The sequence below is a fragment of the Equus przewalskii genome, chromosome 32 (assembly GCF_037783145.1).
Source record: "Equus przewalskii isolate Varuska chromosome 32, EquPr2, whole genome shotgun sequence".
In the NCBI taxonomy this organism is placed as follows: Eukaryota; Metazoa; Chordata; class Mammalia; order Perissodactyla; family Equidae; genus Equus; species Equus przewalskii.
In genome coordinates, this window is record NC_091862.1 from 13,685,588 (window position 1) to 13,707,281 (window position 21,694).

The window sequence follows — 21,694 nt, forward strand, 5'->3', positions numbered from 1 at the left end:
AGACATACTATGTTAATGGATAGGAAGATTTGAAGTATAAATGTACACATTTTCCATTAATTTAGCTATAACAATAAAAATTCTAACAGATCTTTCATAGAATTTGAAGGATTGATTCTAAAATTTATATTCAGAACTTGTGGATCAAGAAATTTTGTATGAAAAGAAAATCAAAGTGCAGACTACTCATCCTATCAGATAGATATTAAGATTAATCTCTGGGGCTGGCCTGGTGGCATGATGGTTAAGTTAGTGTTCTATGCTTCAGCAGCCCAGGAGGGTTCATGAGTTCAGATCCCACATGTGGACTTACACATCACTCATCAAGCCATGCTGTGGTGGCGTCCCACATACAAAATAGAGGAAGATTGGCACAGATCTTAGCTCAGTGACAATCTTCCTCAATCAAAAAGAGGAAGATTGGCAAAAGATGTTAACTCAGGGCCAATCTTCCTCACAAAAAAAAAAAGGGAGGGGGACTGATATCAAGCAATGATACAGCATGGTTTGACCAAGAAACAAGAAATAGATCAATAAAGAAATATCAGACTCAGAAAACAGCTTGCGTATTTAGAGACTTTATAAGTAACAGAAACGGCTTTACATAAAATTTGGGAAAGACTTGGGCTCCTCAATGATGGGCATCAGAAGACTTTCATATATGTTAAAGACATTTATTTCATACCAAATGAATTAAAACAACAGGAATGAAAAAAGTTAAACTGTAAATATCTCAGAAAAATATCTCTATCATCTTTGGTTATTGCAGAATTGCTTAGAGAAGCAGAAAAACCAAAATCTTAAGACAAAGATTGATATGACAGATCACACTGAAACTCAAAACATCTCCATAACAAGCAACACCACAAATAAAAGGGAGGATGCCACAGCCTGGTAGAAGATACTATAAAAGAAGGGATAAATAAATGAACAAGAAAAGACAATTTAGTAGAAAAACGAGCTAACTTTTTAAAAAGGTAATACACAGGAGAGCAAATCTAAATGGCCACTAAAATACAAAAAAAAAAAAAAAAAGACATTCAATGTCATTATTATCACAGAAATGTAAATAAAATAAAAATAGTTATTTTATCATGCCCAGCCGAGTGTCCAATTTTAATAAGGTCTCATAAAACCAAGAGTTTGAAAGTATATAGTTTAACAGGGACCCTCATGAACTGCTGGTGGGGATCTAAGTTGGTAAGTTCCCCTGGGGGAGGGCATCTTGGCATTACCTAAAAAGTGACTCAGCAGTTCAACTTCTAGATATCTACCCTAGGAAAATAGTCATACCTATACCCGGTGAGACATAGCTGAGAACATTCATTATAGGATTGTTTATGATACTAAAATTATGACAACTATGAAACTATCTATTTGTAGAAGAACAATCAAAAAATCAAGTGCTATATAGGGATTTAAAAACATAAACTAGATTTATAGATGTCTATTTTAATAAATCTACAAAACATACTGAAGAGATACAAAAATGCAGTTTTCAGAATCATGTTTATAGTTAGAGCTACAAATAATATAAATTAAAAAATATTGAACAATGTTTTGTGTTTGCTGATAGTTACTCATGTAGTAATAGTGAAAGAACATACCTGGGAATGGTGAACCCCAAATTTACAATACTGCTTACCTTTAAGGATGATGCAAGTGAATTTGGTGAGCTGGCTGAGGTGGAGGATATACACATATTCCATGTCTGAGGGAGAAGCCAGAGGTTGGAGCCAATTATGAGGGCAGCAGGAGAGAGAGGAAAGCCATCGGGCTCTTGTGGATACACTAGATCATTGACTACATCCAAGTTGGAGTTCTACATAGGAAGAAAAAGTGAGTTTGATTTGGTGTTTTCTTTTAGCTGCAGGCAATAGCATCTTAACTGCTATTACTCTCCTGTATTAGGATAAATGGAAATAAGAACTTAAGCTTTTTGATATATCAGAAGCAATTTAAGATTAAACGACAATATAGTGTTTCATTTCACTCACAATCATGATGCATATAGGGGTCATCTTGTCCTTTCTAGACAATACTGAATGCTTTTCTATAATCTATTCTAAAAATTTTGTGAAACTAACCATCAAATGCCACAAATGCAATATTTGATATGGACTTTACACCAGCATTCAAAAAAATGTGACTTACATAATGGAATTAATATTTTTTTCCAAAGAAGTTTGTTTTTTGCAATTTGTTTATTTGAGATACACATTTTTGTGTATGCAAGACAAAAGAGAGAATTGAAAGAGAAAATATCTCCAGGTGAATATGGAAATAAAGCTGTTATAACTAAGTAAAAAAGAAGATGCTATTAAAAAAAAGACTTAGCAATGAAGGTCTTAAATTGGTATTAATAAAGTCATTATTTTTCCTGCACGATTTTCATTCAACTTGTTTCTAAATATCCATATTAGTTTTAAGACTTAGCTTATCTAAAGGATAAAAAGTACATTTAGCACAGCATGTCACCTTGTACTGATAGTGAAAATTCACGTATAATTTAGGAAACTGCTACAAAAATCAAAGAAATCTCATCCCTTCATAATACTTCCCAGATGATGTGATTCTTTGAAGAAAAGGGGGACAAAAATTAAAATAAATTAAAGTATAATGATGTTAAGCAATGCTGACTCAATTTTTGAAAACTTACATGGATGTCATATCGAAGTAAAGTTTAAAACTAGACAACTAGGAAATTTAAAAAAAACAAATATTTGAAAGGCTGTACATTATTTCTTTTCTATGGTTAGTGAATATCTTTTACAATCCGCTTATCTTTATCAAGTGAAACTGGACCTCCAGTTTGAAGTAGTGCAAGACTAATTCACATCTGAATGCATGCTCCAGGGTTTTATTTGAATAGGGAAAGAATATTTGCCAAAGAATAGTAGTTCTGCACTGGAAAATGAAAACAGGTCATGTGGGTGCTCTATCTGATGGGTACCAACTAAAATACATAATCATAGTAAGATAACCAGGTCATAGGTAATTTTCATCATGGACAGGTTGAATCCTATGCTGCTGATGCTTTTAATGTCATGAATATGTCAGGATGCTCTAGACCCTCTCTTATCAGAGAGATAGAGAAGTGGACTAAATAGCTTAATTACCACAATTTTCCCCTAACGTACTGGTATGGACGGAATGAATTAATTATAATCTTAAAAAGGTAAAAAAAGATGCTTACTTACTTGTAACACAGCATTCAAAAAGAAAGAAATGACGTAAATTATTGTTCCCCTTAGTATCCGACTCTGTTCCAAAGTAGGATGCTCACCCTGTGGGTGTTCCAGGGTCAGGATGGCTAGAGAAGAATCTGAAATCGTGATTTCCCATTACTAGCTCTATTATCCCTTACTTTAATGGGTTCTCATTCTTCTCTACGAAAACTGTAAACTGTAAAATTTGTTAAAGATAGAGCCCTCACTTTATCATCCTCTATCACGAACATTTTGTGTTTTGCAAGACTATAGAGAACCTAAAATTCGTTGTTGAATTAATGAATAGGAGTCTCTTCTCTGCCATTTTTCCTTGTGTGAAGTTTACTCCATTGATATTTTCTTCATTGTTCTAAAGTTAGGAGTTGGGTTTTGAGAGCTTTGAGCTAGAGATGGGGTTCAGGACAGACCATCCCAAAATATGCCATTTTGTCATATTGTTATTTTGAATTAAAATTACTCAAGAAACAACTTGTGCAAGGACACTCTGATCTTCCTTTGTCCTCCTGAAAGCAGGAAATAAATCTCCCATGTGAAAGGTTTTTTCTCTGTACTAGGAGAGAGAGAGAGACATTCCAATCTCCAGAGACAGGGAATTCAGAGCTGAGTAGGCTGTATAAACAAAGCTTGTTACTTCTTTACTAATTTACTACCCCAAGACCAAACCCCTTTATCTTGTCAATTCTTCACAAATTTATTGTTCCTTTGTCTAAAGAATATAAAAGATGCCTGCTTTGGTCACTTCCTTGAGTCTCATATTCTTATGAGCTCTGGTACATATGAAATTAAATTTGTTTTTTCTCCTTTAAATCTGTCTTATATCAATTATATTATTAGACCAGCAAAGAACATAGAAAGGAAGAAAGGAAAAGTTTTTCCTCCCTACACTAGCCAAACATGTTACACAGCCAGAGGTTTGATCAATGAATCCCATTTCAAAGGCGAGATCCTCCAATGGGCAGGTTTTAGGGCTTGTAACAATATCAATATTTCTTGACAACTCAAATTACGCTTCACCAGAAACTGTGCATTCTTCAGCACACATGTTCAGTCATGTGTGAGTTCTTCAGTATTCAGCACTATGTGGGTGATTTGAAGGTTTCACAGGGCTCAAAGTAGTTCTTCTAAACTTTTCCTTCTCAGGACCACCTGTCTATGTCACTTGCTACCTCCTTCATTTCACCTTAAATGAGAGTGTATCTGGAGGTATAAGCCTCATTTCTCTCTCTCTCTCATGGACATTTTTGACCAAGAAATAAAATAATTCGTAGTGCAATATGCACACAGATTTTATTCTCTCTTGAGTAGAACATAAAATAAAGCGTCTTTTCATATTTGTCCTCCTCCATGATATACTTGTTAAAAACAGACGCATCCTGCACATCTTTAAAGTAAATATGAGGAAACATCAAATTAAGATCTTATCCATAACAAACTGGACATATTTAACTTATTATCTAACTTATTCATTCATTCACTCAACAGTCATATACATAAACGCTCAATATATATACATAATACAATTGCTCTATTTATATCATAAGTAAATGTCCCTATCCCTCCTTCACTGTCTCTGCTCCTTATTTACTCCCCCAAGAGGCAAAAATATTACCACATTTTCTTGATATACCTTCAGATACCTTCTATGCATATACAAACACACACGCATATACACACACACAAAATGCATATTATGCAAAGATTATAAATTACAAAATAGCATTCTACAATACTATTATATAACAGTATATACTATTACTATTATAATACTAAAATTGTGCAGCTTGAGTTTTCCCTTACATAACTTGAGCATCAATTAATATCACTATATATAAAACTAAGTCAATCTTTTAATGCAATGTTATTTTCAAACTTGAGGGATTATAAAAATAAACGAAAGTTTTCCTTTTGTCTCAATATAATAAACTTTGAATGAGGCATGTATTTTTATGACCCAATTTTCACTCTCTCAATCATTAACATGAAAACAGAAATAATACATAATATGTAATCAGGAACATTCATTTTTCAAAATTTATTACTACACGTGTTATGTGGGCTTCCCAAAAGGAGATCTTGAGACAAGCAGTCATGTGCAAGCAAGTAATTATAGAATTGCTTACAGAAGACATCAACGAAGGAAAAGAGAACAGCGAGGGAGAATCAGCCAAACAAGTGTGCAATTATAGGAGAACTCCTAACATCAGCCTAATCCAAAAGGAACTCTAGAGTACAAATCAGACCTCGAAGAAGGGAGCTAGGCTTTCTTATTTTTACATCAAGAGAAGCCTAGGAATTTCTGATTCCATGCACAGGTGGAAGACTCTCCAGGAGCCTAAAGGCAGTCTTGACGTGAAGTGAAGACGTTTGCAAGTAGGAAGCATTAAAAGGATAAAACATAGAAGCTGAAGAATGAGTATGCAGACTGGGATGAGTTTTTGGAGGCCATCTGGATGGTGCACAGGGAGTATCTGCTCCAGTTCAACCTTGTAGTTCGAGAGAATCAATTTCTTTCTCACGTTAAGTTCACTACATTTTATCAAGGTTTCCTCAAGATAGTTGTCAGTCACAACTTCTGGGAAAAACGTACAAGTCAAGAGTCGTGGAGTGAGCTACAGCAGCCCTTGCTGCTTCCTGAATTTGGTGCTGAAGCTATAGCTGACATGGATCACTGGGAGAAATGATGAGTGTGACTTTTCCTAGCTTTTCATTTCTAGTTTCACCTTTTGGTCCTTGGACCATGTATTACACATACCAGAGATACAGCATCATATAATGGCAACTTGTTTAAGGTCTATATCATATCCTAGAGGATAGCACCCAATACTCACCAGGTATGATCTCCAATCTGGTGCCTTGGCAACACCTGAAAGTGTCTGTTGCAATGTACTATTGGGCCACCAGATCATAGATGACAAAAGACTACTACTAAACTTTATTTTTCATAAAGTAAGATTCCATGTTAGTAATAGGAACTATGAGTATGCTGTTAGCTGAGGCACTATGAACAGAGCAATTAAAACTAAACCTAGGGTGCCAGCCCCATGGCTGAGTGGTTAAGTTTGCATGCTCCACTTTGGTGGCCCAGGGTTCGCTGGTTTGGATCCTGGGCATTGACCTATGCACTGCTCATCAAGCCATGCTGTGGTGGCATCCCACATAGAAGAACCAGAATGACTTACAACTAGGATATACAATTATGCATTGGGGCTTTGGGGAGAAAAAAAAGAGGAAGATTGGCAATAGATTTTAGCTCAGGGCCAATAAGATTGGCAATAGATTTTAGCTCAGGGCCAATCTTTGAAAAAAAATACTAAACTAAAGCTAGAATATATATCAATTTCAATCAAGAGGAGTCACTTCTGTTTCAAGGCTCAACTAGATCAGATGCAATCATCTTTCCACCAAGGGGTTGGTTGGACTGTTTAAGGAGTACAGTCATGCATCACTTGATGAGAGGAAAACATTCTGAGAAATGCGTCATTAGACAATTTTTTCATTGTGTGAACATCACAGATTGTATTTGCACAAACCTGGATGGTATAGCCTACTACACATCTAGCGTACATGGTGCTAAAGAAGACTTTATCTATTATTGACTCTATGGAGATGTTGTAATCTGGGACATATATGAACATTAGGAAAAAATGGTGCTAAACACAGAAAGAATCAAATCTGAGAGATACAGAGAGGGTGAATCCCTGTAATACCAATTTCACCCTAGATTCAGTCCTGAATCCTTCAATCCTTGATTGACTCCTTCACAAGCATGTGCGTCAAAACATTCATTTTTTTTCAAGCTCATTTATATGGGTTTGCATTATTTGAAGGTGAAAGGGTAAGATTACTACTCTTAATAAGCTGAAACTGTTACTGCAATGAACCATATAAAAATGCAATAAAATCCAAAAGAAAATTGAATGATATTCTTAAAATTATGAAAGAAAATAGCTAATAACCTAATATTATAAAACCAGCAAAAATGTCCTTGTAAGATGAAAGTGAAACTGAAATGTTTTCAGACAAACAAAAAATTGAGAAAAACTGCACTGAACAGACCTGCATTAAAAGAAATGTTTAAGGGAGTTGTTGAAAGAAAAGAAAAATAATTAGAGACATAAAGAGAGAAATACAGGAATAAATAAAGAGCAGAATAAATAATGAAGATGTAGATAAACCTAAATGAATGTTGATTAAGTCTTCCATGATTTAAAATTAAATTAAACCACACATCAAAAATAGCACAAGTGTAGGAGTAGGCTAGGATTCTTAAAGAGTTTTAAAATCCTGTATGTCTGAGAAGTAATGAAAGTACCAATTTATATTAGGAGCAAATAAGTCAAGATTTCATGGGGCAATCTTTAGAAAAATTGCTAAAGAATAGTTAAAAATGTACAAATGAGAAAATAGCAAAGGAGAAGGTTGAATAATAAGATTTCATTCCATTATTCCAAAAGAAAGCTAGACAGGAGAGAAGAAGAAACAGAATAGATTGAAAAATATAAGACAAATTTTACTATGGTAGATTTAAACTCAAATATGTCATAATTTTATTAAATATAGTGGACTAAATGCTCTAAGTAAAAGTAAAAAATTCCCAGACACATTGAGAAATACCAATCCAATTATATACAGCTTACAAGCATCGCACCTTAAAACAATGAAAGAGCAAAATGAGAGCAAAAAGATTAAAATATTCACCAAGCAAACACTATACCAAACTCACCTCTACTCCCTAAAAAAGAGGTGGCTATTCAATATCAGATAAAATTGACTTTAAGACCAAAAGTCTTATAAGAAATACATATATATATATATATATATATATATATATATATATATATATTTACCAACAATCTTTAAACTATGGACTTTATCCTGTATTTGTGAATAAAGTTTTATTGGAACCCAGAAACATCAATTCATTTTTTTAAATTTATGGTCTATGGCTGCTTTTATGCTAGCTGGCGGAGTCAAGTGGTTAAAACAAAGATCATATGTTCCACAAATCATAAAATATTTACTATCTTATCCTTTACAGAAGAAAGTTTGCAGCCTCTAATGCAGACTCAAAATACATAAATACAAATGTAAATATTTAAATAGAAAAATAGATGAATCCACGAATATTTTTGAGATTTTAATGTATCAAAATTACAAAAAGCTAAGCATAAGCAAAATTCAAACTACAAAATAGAAATAATTTACATATGTAGAACACACCACTCAAAATCTACAGAATTCTTTCAACTCACATAAAATATTTACTAAATTTTATCATATCATAGCTCATAAAATATTTTAACAAATATTAAATAATTGAAATAATACAGCATATATTCTAATCACAAAACAAGCCAACAAGAATAAGTTAAAGTCAGCAAATATTTGGTATTAAGAAATATACTTCTAGATTTACTATGGACCAAAGAAGAAGTGGGGCCAGCCTAGTGGTGTAGTGGTTAAGTTCACGTGCTCCACTTCAGTGGTCTGATGTTTGCTGGTGTGGATCCTGGGTGCAGACCTATACACTGCTCATCAAGCCATGCAGTGGTGGCATCCCACATAGAAGAACCAGAAGGACTTACAACTAGGATATACAACTATGTACTGGGGCTTTGGGCAGGGGGGAAATAACAAAGAGGAAGATTGGCAACAGATGTTAGCTCAGGGGCAATCTTCCCCACCAAAAAGTATATCTTTAAAAAAATAAAGTCACTATTCTGTACTGGATAGCAAAGCCATTCTTTCAGAAGGCCCTTGTTTAAAAAAAAAAAGAAGTAACAAAGAAAATAGTAAAATATTTTGTACTAAATAACAGTGAAAATATTATATAGCAAAAGTTGTTGGATTCAGCTCAAGCCATGTTAGAAATTTATAGTGTAAAATGAATGCATTAGAAAATAATTTCATAAAGTCAGCCATCTAAACATCCATCTTAAGTAGTTAGAAAAAGAACAGAAAAGTAAATGCAAAGAAACAGATGAAAAGAAATAATAACAAGAAGAGGTTAAACTCGTAAACTAGAATGCAGATAGAGAAAATCGACGAAGCAACTTGTAAATGAAAAGAAGAACATCCTAAAGATCCTACATGAAAATATTTACCAAAAAATACAACTAACCCAAACTGACACACAAGAAATAGGTACATGAAGAACAGTCTACCTATTAAAAACATTGAATCCATCATCAAAAACCTCCTTCAAGAAATCATGAGACAAGGTGGATGGCTTCACTAATGAATCCTTACAAATTTTTATGTTTAATTAGAAATCAATGACTGAAAGGGTGCACATACATTTTCGAATTATTATTTTCATGTTCTTTGGATGAATACCTGGACGTGGAATAGCCGGATCACATGGTACTTCTGTTTCTAATTTTTTGAGGCGTCTCCGTACTGTTTTCCACGGTGGCTGCGCTGGTTTGCAGTCCCATGAGCAACATACAAGGGTTCCCTTTTCTCCGCATTTGCTCCAACACTTATTTCTTGTCTTGTTAATTATACCCATTTGGATGGGTGTGAAGTGACAACTCACTGGGGTTTTGATTTGCATTTCCCTAATAATTGGTGATATTGAACATCTTTTCATGTGCTGTTGGCCATCTGTATATCCTCTTTGGAAAAATGTCTGTTCAGACCTTCTGCACATTTTTTAACCAGGTTGTTTGGTTTTTTTGCTGAGTTGTATGATTTCTTTACTACTCAGGCACAAAAAAGATGAAATCTTGCCATTTGCCACAACATGGATAGACCTTGACGGTACTATGCTAAGCAAAATAAGTCAGACAGAGAAAGACAAATACTGTATGATTTCACTCAAATGTGGAAGATAAGCAAACAGACAAACAAATATATAGATACAGAAAATAGATGGGTAGTTACCAGGAGGGAAGAGGTAGGGTGGTGGGGGCAAAAGGGGTAACAGGGCACATGTGTATGGTGACAGGTGACAACTAGTCTTTTGGTGGGGAACACAAAGTAGTCTATATAGAAGGCAAAATATAACGATGTGCACCTGAAATTTGTACAATGTTATAAATCAATGTAACCTCAATTAAAAAAAAGAAGTCAATGAAAATAATAGCTAATAAAAGTACATATATCTAAGGGCCAGCCCAGTGGCGCAGTGGGTAAGTGTGCACGTTTCTCTTCAGTGGCCCGGGGTTTGCCCGCTGAGATCCCAGGTGAGGACATGGCACCTCTTGGCAAGCCATGCTGTGGTAGGCGTCTCACATATAAAGTAGAGGAAGATGGGCATGGATGTTAGCTCAGGGCCAGTCTTCCTCAGCAAAAAGAGGAGCATTGGCAGCAAATGTTAGCTCAGGGCTAATCTTCCTCAAACAAAAAAAAGTACATATATCTAGAAATTAAAGAACACAAGTAATTGGACAGCAATCTTTTAAAATTCCATTAAAAATAACATCAAGAAAAATGAAATTATCAAGGACAATTCTGTCAAAATATTACATATATTCTACATTGAAAACTACAAAATTTGTCTGACAGAAATTTTTATGGTTTGGATGACTAGCATTATTAACTGTCTCCTAATTAGTCTAAAGATGTAATGGATTTCCAATGTCTTTATTTTGTGAAAGAGTGACATTTCAGTTCTAAAATTAATGTTAATATGCAAAGAATCTCAAACATCCAAAGCAATATTGGAAAAGAATAGCAAGACTGTAGAATATATAGTATACAAAATTCAAAAATTACTATTAATCTGCTGCACTGGCATAAATATCAAAGAATTGTTGAATGAAGCAAAAATAAAGTCCTGGAATAGACCCACACTTATAGAATTCCTTATTTTTCTACAAAGGCACCAAAGCAATACAATGGGGGGAATGAATTTCTTTTCAACAAATGGTGCTGGAATAAATGGATATCCATAGGGGACATAAGGAAGTTAGTTCAATGCCATGCCCCACGCCAAAATTTTATGGAGTAAACATAAGAGCTAAAAGAAGTTCAACACTACTGATCCCATATACATTACAAAGATAATAAGAGAATGCTACAAATAACTTTATATCCACAAATTTGGTAAATGAATGAAATTATCTGAAAAAATTTCTACAGTTTCTGAAATTAAACCTTATGACTGTATTCAAATTTTTACAAAAGAAGTGTATGTCATGGGAGAAAATTCAATAGGAGCAGTTTAGTAGCAACAGGCCCTGTAATCTGATTCCCTAATTTTGAATCTAAACTCTGACACGTCTATGCTTTTTACCTTGGAACATTGTTTAATTTCTCTGGACCTTAGTTTTCACTGTATATAAAACAATGATTAAAAATAGCATTTTTTAAAAGTTGAGGTAAGAATTAAATGAGAATGTATAAAAATTCCCGAGTGTGTGCCTGAAATACGGTAAGCAACCCATAATTATGAGTGATGATAAGATTACCAAATGATATGAAAACCCACACAAATCTTTTTTTTTTTTAAAGATTTAGCACTGTTTTATGCTCTTTGGTGAGGAAGATTGGCCCTTAGCAAACATCTGTTGCCAATCTTGCTCTTTTTTGTTTTTCCTCCTCAAAACCCAAGTACATAGTTGTGTGTCCTACTTATAAGTCATTCTAGTTCTTCCATGTGGGATGCCACCACAGCACAGCTTGATGAGTGGTATGTAGGTCAAGGCCCAGAATCCAACTGGAGAACCCCAGCCCACAGAAGAAAAGTGCACTAACTTAACCACTCACCCCCAGCTGGCCCCCTACACATATATCTGTATGGTCTTATGTGATACTCAGCATAGTTAATTATCCAAGAGCATGGCACCGCCCAATCAGAATGATGCAAGGTCCTGGAGGCATCTTGCTTTGTAAGGAGGTATCCCTATGAATGATGGGAGGTACTATTGGAATTAGAGGGAGGTACAGGGTCATCAGAATATTGAGAGCAGTGATGAATGGGATGCTTAGGTTGTGGAGGAGGGGATGTCCTGAGAAGTAGCTATTAAATGACCATTACAAATATTTTTTAACATTTGTACAGCTGGTATATTCATACATGTTTGTATTAAATGAATACTAGCCACAAAAATAACCCAGCTCCTCTATTCTGATTATTTATAGAAAAGGTAGCTATGTAAAAACTGAATTGATAAATTTTAGTTATGCAGATAAATGTGAAAAGCTAAGAAAGGAAAGCTTTCATTTATATCACAGTCACACAGAGCCAGAATTTGAGGAACTCTAGAAAACTTTATCTAGCACCATCTCTTCACAGTTGAAGAAATGTTGACCTGGAAAGTTTTTCCCAAGACATTCAGCTTGGCCACAGAACAAGTATTAGGCTCCATATCTTCAGACATATTGATTAGCTGTATTTCTCTGAAAGCAAATTATAATGAATATTTTTCTTATTATCAGTGACTGACGTGAAAACAAGATTAGTTGTAGAGAACACCATTCTACTATTAAGGTATTTATGTTTGCAATGCTCTTATAGAAATATTTGTTTTGGATTGCTAAATACTCTTACTGAAACAAAAGAGGAGGCTCAATAGCATGCTTCAGGCTTTAGAAATTGAAAAATTGCTTGTTGCTAGCTAGACCCACGCCAAATCTTCTACCACGGAAACCAGTAAAAACTGGAGGAAAATGTTCATGATTAATGTGAATTATTCCTAAAATTCTAGCTCCTCTCTTCCTACATTTTGCCAAAAACACACATTTTTCTTTTTTATTGACTTGGAATTTTGTAAGGAATTGTTGACAAAACACATTTTCTTCTATTCATTTGTAATCATTAGAAGATCAAAATGAACGAACACTATTCTTTCACAGTTTTATTTTCATTTGGGGTGATAGTCAATATCCCCTTGAAATTATAAGGTTGTCCTTAAGGTCCTCTGACTTTAAAATGTAGCCATTATGGTCTATTATAGGCTAAGTAAGGACAAATTGTGAGAATTTTTGTCCTCTTTTGTTTGCCCTTTTTACTTTCTAACGAATGATGTAAACAAAAGAACATTAAGTGATCTTACAATTTTAATGTAATTTAATGAATGTTACTTTATGACTTGTCTTTAGCAAATGACATTTAGCGATGCAGGCTGCTCCATCAGATAAATGATCTATTCTGTACCTGTAGCACTGGACTATAGCACTGGGAACATTTATAAGGTCAAAGGATTCTCTTTCTTTAGACAGAAGGCAAAACATTAAAGCAATAATGTGGTTTCATTATAGCTTTCCCCATCATTAAATCACTTGGTTTTCATTATTTGATTTAAAAATTCTGATTATTCAAAAATTTACTCCAGGTTTCCCAGGCATTTAATGACTGAAGTAAAAGAGTGGTGCTGAGTATGATTTGGGAGAACCACATTCTACTGGGACATTTCCGAAATTTTTCAAGATTTTACGTATATTTTATTGCATAGGGAAATGCCTGTTTTCTCTTCCATCCTTAAACAGGACCAGCCTAAACATAGGCAGAAGCAATTGTTATTTCTACTGTGCAGTTTAAATAATTTAAAGAAATAGATTGAAACCTCAGTTTTTATTAGCTACTTACAATTTGATCTCTCAATACTTTCATTTATCAGGAACCTGTATACCAAATTACTTGCATTTAAGGAATTAGTAAAGAGGTAGAGTCAGGGGATGTCTGTAAAGTTAAGCCATGAAGAGAATAGGAATAGAATAATGAGTGTCTATAGAAAATCCCTTTTAGAATATGTGAGCATGTCTTAAGACATAGTGAAAAGAGCCTGTTAAGAGGAGGAGATAGCTGAGTGATCAAGGTGCTAATGCTGGGAAGAAGGATAAGTTACCATAGCAGACATTGTTGGTGCCACATCCAGCTCCTGGAGCACCAGTTCTGCACTGTCCCTCAGGTTCTGCATCCTTTGCTGCTAATGGCTCCCATCCAAGAGGACTGGAGCTGGAAATGGACTGCTGAAAAAACCCATATTTTTTTCTCCAAAAGACACACATTTCAAGGTATAATTTATTCTCTAGAGCTCCCCAGAAGACCGCCTGAGGCTACAACTACAGCTGGCATTGCTCCTTTGCTCAGCCTTTTTCCCTTTTCTATCCTGCTCCCTCCAGACCCTTATTGGTTTCTCCCAAGAGCAATTTAAGAAATCCCATACACAAATGCTTCATCTCGGGGTCTACTTCTGGAAAACCCAAACTAAGGCAGGTACATTTTATCCTTTGATGAAAAATTGAGACAAAGAGAAATGGTAAAGATGCAGGGTGCTTTGCACATAGAGGGACAGAAAAGCCATCATGTTTACTAAAGGTGATCTCTTTTTTCCCCCAAGTAATTTTATTGAGATCATAAAGGTTTATAACATCGTATAGTTTCTGGTGTACATTATTATTTAACAATTTCTGAATTCACTTAATTGTGCTTACCTCCAGTAGTCTAACTTTTGTCCATCGCCATACAGATGTTCCCTTTTATCTCTTTTGTCCAGCCTTCAACCCCTTTCCCCTCTGGTAACCACTAATCTGTTCTCATTATCTATGTATTTGTTATCTTCCACATATGAGTGAAATCATGCAGCATTTGTCTTTCTCTGTCTGACTTATTTCACTTAACATCATACCCTCAAGGTCCACTCATGCTGTTGAAAATGGGAGAATTTTGCCTTTTTTTATTACTGCATAGTATTCCATTGTATATATGTATATGTATATATATATATATACACCACATCTTCTTTATCCATTCATCTGTGGAAGGGCACTTGAGTTGATTCCACAGCTTGGCTATTGTGAATAATGCTACAATGAACATAGGGGTGCATAAGTCTCTTTGGATCATTGGTTTTAAATTCTTTGGATAAATACCCTGTAGTCAGATAGCTGGATCATATCATATACTAAGGGTGATCTTAATTTGATTAAAATAGATAGCAAAGAAATTCGTTGAATTGTAGTGAAAGAGTGTCTAAAGACAGTGCCACTTTAAGGACTCTTCCAAGTAATCCTAGAAGGATTTCAGAACAACTGTTAGAACCCAGCATGGATTTTAGATCATTGGATTCTTAAGAAGGATTGGGGGGGTCGTGTGGCAAGAAGGTGATGTAGTGTCAAAAGTAGAAGCAATTTAGAGCATGGAAGGAACACAGGGCAGGCCTTTGTGATGCAGTGTGAAGTGGGGTTCAAAGATTGGAATGGACCATAAGGCAGTGGGGTAGGTGGAACCAGGTGGAAGGTAGAACATGCTGTGATGGCACATGGACATGAAGGAGAATGTGGAAGTGCCCAACAAATGCTTATCCTAAAGTTTATTTTTTTAAACTGGACTTTTTTCCTCGTGCCTTGAAGTATATTTGGTTACCCTTAAATGGAATATCCTTTAGTATTTTGGGTGGGAGTGGTTGATTTTTTACCTAACAGCATGAGAATTAAGATAACTACACAGGACAACTTATGCCTTATGCATAAATAGCCAATAACAAATCAAGGTGTGTTTTTCTTTTTATTCAAACTTCAACAACGGCCATAACTCGATAGATTTGCTTATTCTCCCTTTGTGATCTGCATTCCTCAAAAGATGTTCAACAGTTTATGAAAACAGTACATCCAAGCCTTACTGAGGGAGATGATCATGATGGTGGAGGAATGTGGTGGATACTAAATACATTTAATAGATGGATCACTTAACAAGAATATTCTTTAGTACTCAAAAAACACAAAGCATCTCTATTTTTAAAACTACTTTCCCGCAATATTTTATACACATATCAGCCCTCTCAGAAAATGTATATATGAAAGAGCATGAAATAAGTTTGAAGTGAAGTGATGAAAAATAGAATTAGGGAAAATGAACTCCAACCATCATATTCTCTCTTTTCTTTCTTCTCCAAAAGCCAAACATCTGTGAACAGACTGTGCTTTACTTTGTGAATAGTAGTCCCTGATCCTTTAGTCCTTATCCATTTCTCAGGTAGTATAGTCACTGATTTTGGACAGACCATCCCAAATACGTTTTCTTTTTTTTCCCATAAAGCTACCAAGCTTTCGTTCATAGGATTTTGATTATTTCATTTACAGTACAGATTGCAAAGGAAACAAAAGATAAAAAATATCAGCTTCTATTTAACTCCTTTTGTAATCATATTCTGGTATCTTGAACACTAAATGCAAGATATTACTGCAAGTGAAAGGTTTACTACCTTTTATCCCAGAAAATCCCTTTGTTTGAGTTATATGGCACAGAGCAGGAGTTCCCAGGTGACCGAAATGTCAATATATCCTATATCTGTATCACTAGCTCTATAAAAATGAGATAACATAGTATAACATTTCTACTTAAATTAGAGGGATAAGCTCAGGATGGGAGGCTAAATTATGCCATTCATTAACCCTGTAATCTTACCTGTAAAACACATTTTTTCTTATCTGGAAAAAAGATTGCCTATTTTATCTACCTTGTAGATTTTTAATAAAAATAAATTGAGATACACAGGAAAAGCCTACTAACTCTCAATATTAACGATAAATAATTTATCGTTACTATATTCCAAGAAGGGCAGAAGCTGTTGTATTTTTCAAGGTAAGAGAAATAACAGTAACTCATTATCATTATCTTGTATCTATTACCATATTTCATTCTCATCTTAACTTGTTGAGGTTGAAAACCACACTTTAACTTCATATCTTTTGTAACTGGAAAACATACTGTGTTCAGAGAAATTTGGTGACCTACCCAGGGTTACTAGACTCCAAATTTAGTTATTATGAGAATTCCATTTAAGAGTAAGTAGCCATACTTTGAGGGGAGGGGGAAGTTGAGTCTAGTTTTCAAAAAGAAACTCTAAGATAAGCTTTTTATTGGAAAATTCTACTTTTTCTTTCTGCATTTTCCTGCACCATCTTGCAGGATGCTGAGTTGAACTGAGACCACTCTCTCCAAAACTCCAAGACTTTTTCATTTTTTTTTTTTTTGTTTCACAAGAAAGGAAGGTGAAAATTTAGAGTGGCTGCTGGGGGAAAAAAAAGCTATGAACTCATAACTTTGGTAGTGCAGAAAATCATTCTTATTCTACACACAGAATCAGTGAACTAATTTAAAAATATTAGCCTCTGAAAATTATCTCTGCTCTTATGCCCAGGAATAAGTATCATGTCAACTTCATTACATGGGCTATCTATTTGAATATATCACCAGGATTGCACCTAAGGTATAAAGCACATTCTAGTCCTTTCTGTTTGAAGGACAATTTCCTTCAATTTTCATTTACTTTTTTCATTTTCTGAGGTCTTAGCTACTCGAAAGCATAAAGAGTAGTCATTCTAGAGTCCAACTGCAGTAGCTGGAAACATTTCGTGAGATTCATATTTCAAGACTTCTTTTTAAGCATCTATTTTTTATTTCTTCATTCTGAGTCTCATAAAGTGCTAAAAAATTAAGTATCATCATGGAAAATGGATGTCCTTAATAATACTGTGATGATTGATCAGCAAAAGCATCTAAGGATATTTCGTTTCTCTAATGCTAAGGGTAACTTGGAAATTATAGTGCCCAACCCTCATCTTCTGTATCTTAACTATACATGCGAATTGGAGGAAAGCAGCTGATGAGAAGATAAACGTTGAGGGGATCAATGTGAAGAACAGCCTCATTATCTGCACACTTCATGCTCGTTGATAGTCTAAAGCCTCCTTCTTCAATAGATTTTGATAATAAAATTGGAGAGATAACACATTTTGATACTGAGTATGAAATGTAAGAAATTACCGTTAGAAAAATTAGTCCTGTCACCTTTATTAGGAAGCCTACTTTGCATACTTTAATCAGAGCTGCTTAACTTGTGATATACTAAATGTGGCGAATTTTTGCTTGAAAGGGATTATAAATGAGTGCTAAGGAACTGTTCCAAAATGATGGTCACAACGTTATATTCATACATTTTCTCCCTAAGCTTTGAAAAGGATTTGAGATATCTTACAAAATGAAACATAAGATAAGATAGACTATATCTATATCTTTCGACACATAGATATAGATATAGACACAAATATAGTCATAAGCTAGTCAGAGAAAATAGTCATAGAAACGAATCAGGGGCTGGCCCCGTGGCTGAGTGGTTGACTTTGCATACTCTGCTTCGGCAGTCTGGGGTTCATTGGTTCAGGTCCTGGGCACGGACCTACACACTGCTAGTCAGGCCATGCTGTGTCAGCACCCCACATAGAACTAGAATGGCCTACAACTAGGATATATACCGGGTCTTTTGAACGAGAAAGAAGAGGAAGAAGATTGGCAACAGATGTTAGCTCAGGGCCAATCCTCCTCACACAAACAAAAACATGAATCAGAGGGATTAGGAATTTCCAGACAGTAATGTTGAAATTAGCACAGTTAGAAACTTCTCCTGTCTCTGAACTTTTTGGAAAATAAATCAAAACAGTTAACATGTTATGTCACATAATTTTCAATAGAAATAGAATAAATGCATGCATCATCATCATACCAATCCAAGATATTAATAAAGGGGAAACCGGATGTGGGGTGTATGAGAACTCATTTTTCTGTAAATCTAAAAGTGTTCTAAAATAAAAAATATTACAGTAGTCCCTCCTTACCCACAGTTTCTCTTTCCAAGGCCTCAGTTACCCACAGTCAACCATGGTCTGAAAATATTAAATGGGAAATTCCAGAAAAAATTCATAAGTTTTAAATTGTGCACTGTTCTGAGTAGTGTGAGGAAATCTCTTGCTGACTCACTTTGTTCCACCTGGGACATGAATCATTCCTTTGTCCAGTGTATCCACACTGTATATGCTACCAGCCCGTTAGTCACTTACTAGTCCTCTCAGTTATCAGATCAACTGTCACAGTATCACAGTGCTCGTGTTCAAGTAACCCTTATTTTACTTAATAATGGCCCCAAAGCACAAAAGTAGTGATGTTGGCAATTCAGATATGCCAAAGAAAGTTATTGTTAATCGCTTACTGTGTCTAATTTATAAATTAAACTTTGTCATAGGTATGTATGTATAGGAAAAAACAGTATATCTAGGATTAGGCACTGTGCGCGGTTTCAGGCATCCACTAGGGGTCTTGGAATGTATCCCCTGTGAATACGGGGGGACCACTGTATTTACAAAGAGACAAAACCTACTGGAGACAGTTTCTGCTCAGCATAGTGGTTGAGTGAAGAGAATCTACTATTAGCACTTTGTGGAAAGTTATTTATCTTCTTTTGCCTATTTTCCATTCTCTGCAATATGAAAATCGTAATAATACCTTATTCATAGTATTGTTATAATAATTAGTATCTGTTAAAAAGCTAAATAAAGTACCTAGCACATAGTAAGTACTATGTAAATATTTATTCAATAAGTAATATGCCAGAAGTCCCCTAAGGAGAATCTTGAATGGAAGGAGGAGATCTTTGACACTCCCCTTGGATGACATGAGGAGATAAGAAAATGGCCACACTTACATAAAAGTAGAGGGCTGCTAACCGCTTCCCAAGGAGGGGAGCTTCCATTAATTTCTTGGTTTTTATTTTGTATTTAAGAAATATTTAAAAACATCAAGACTCAGCTTCCAAACAAAAATTTGTACATAAATGATTCTAACAGTATTATTCATAACAACTAAAAAGGTGGAAACAACCCAAATGTCAATCAACCGGTGAATGAATAAACAAAATGTGGTATACCCCTTCAGGGGAAAATTATTCTTCCATAAAAAGGAATGAAACACTGATACATGCTACAACTTAATGAAACTTGAAGACCATCACAGAATTCCATGTGTTATATGGTTCCACTCATATGAAAGTACAGAATAGGGACATATAGAGACAAAAAGTACGTTAGTGGCTGTTTAAGAGTGGAGAGGGTAGGGTGAGAATAGCCACAGCGTATGAGGTTTCTCTTTAGGTGATGAAAAATTCCTAAAATTGACTGTGGTATTCATTGCACGTATCTGTGAATAAACTAAAAACCACTGAAGTGACTACCTTTAAATGGGTGAATAGTGTTGTATGTGAATTATATTTCAATGAGACTGTTTAAAAGTAAATGAAGTCAAAATGAAAATATTTTCCAATAAAGAAACAAAACATACAAGAGAACTCAAATTACTAGCTTATCTTATTTGTTCACATTTCTTGATCAAATTCTGAATGTGGTCTAGATTCTAGGAATATAAACAAAAAGCTACCTGCGGAAAGCGTTTACTATCTTGTCCTGTAACAGCCAAAATCTGGTTCATCATTCTAGAGAGAAGCATGCTTTGTTTTGGAAGGGAGAAGATGAGCTACAATCAGTATAAGCACGGGTCTATGTTTCGTTTTGTTTTGTTTCATTTTTGGTGAGGAAGACTGGCCCTGAGCTAACATCTGTTGCCAATCTTCCTCTTTTTGCTGGAGGAAGATTGTTGCTGAGCTAACGTCTGGGCCAATCTTCCTCTATTTTGTGTGGAATGCCGCCACAGCATGGCTTGACAAGAGGTGCTAGGTCCACCCATGGGATCCAAACCTGCAAACCCCGGGCTGCCAAAGTGGAGTGTGTGAACTTAATCCCCATACCACCAGGCTGGCCCCAGCACAGGTCTACTTTTAATCCTCTGGTCTCACAAAACTGTAAATCACTGCCCATGATACAGAGGGGAATGAGTGAAGAATGTGGTCTGATAGCAGTTAAATACTAAGCAGTAGACACTATTAGCAATTTAATTCTTTTTTAAAGAATAAACGAAGCCAATTCTAGGAATACCAATCAACTCTCTATCTTTGAACTCAGAGACAGCACATATCAAAATGTAAACACGTACGTGTGACATTTACTCACACTATTGTACAATTGATTCCCAGTGGCAGGAGTGTCTGCTCTTTCTCTTCTGTGTCCACGCCTGCTCACCCACTTATCCCTCTGCTTGGAAACTCCCAACCGCCTTTTCCAAGCACTGCCTATTCCCTGTCAGGCATGCTTGTGTGCCGAGCTCTGTACTTTCCTTGCATCGTGTCCGCTGTGCTTTCTCTAGTTGTCTACTTACCCTTACGCTTCCTCATTAAACCCTCGGCTTCCTTGAAGGACAAATGAATCCTCTCATTTAGCTGCCTCAGCATCCAGCTGAGTTTATTGAAGATAATAAGAATTAAATAAATATTTAATGAATGGAATTCAAAGTTAGTATATCTTCTTTTCTGATACAAAGAGCAAAATATCTTTAGGCATTGTCTTCTACGAACCGATGATTTTTTAGTTGAGATGTATACTTCTAAGAGGTAAGAAATAGTCACGGTAGACAGGGACACCAAAGATAATGTGTAAAAAGTACCTGATAAAAATTGGGTAAAATTAAACAATGGAAGAATAAAGCACTGAAAGATAAAATAATCCATTACATTTATTCCATATTCCCTTCACAGTGACCTTTCTAAAACATATATCAGGTCATAAGACTCATGCACCCAAACCTTTGTGTCTTCATCACCGCTATGGCAAAAACTCTTCACACTTTCATCCTC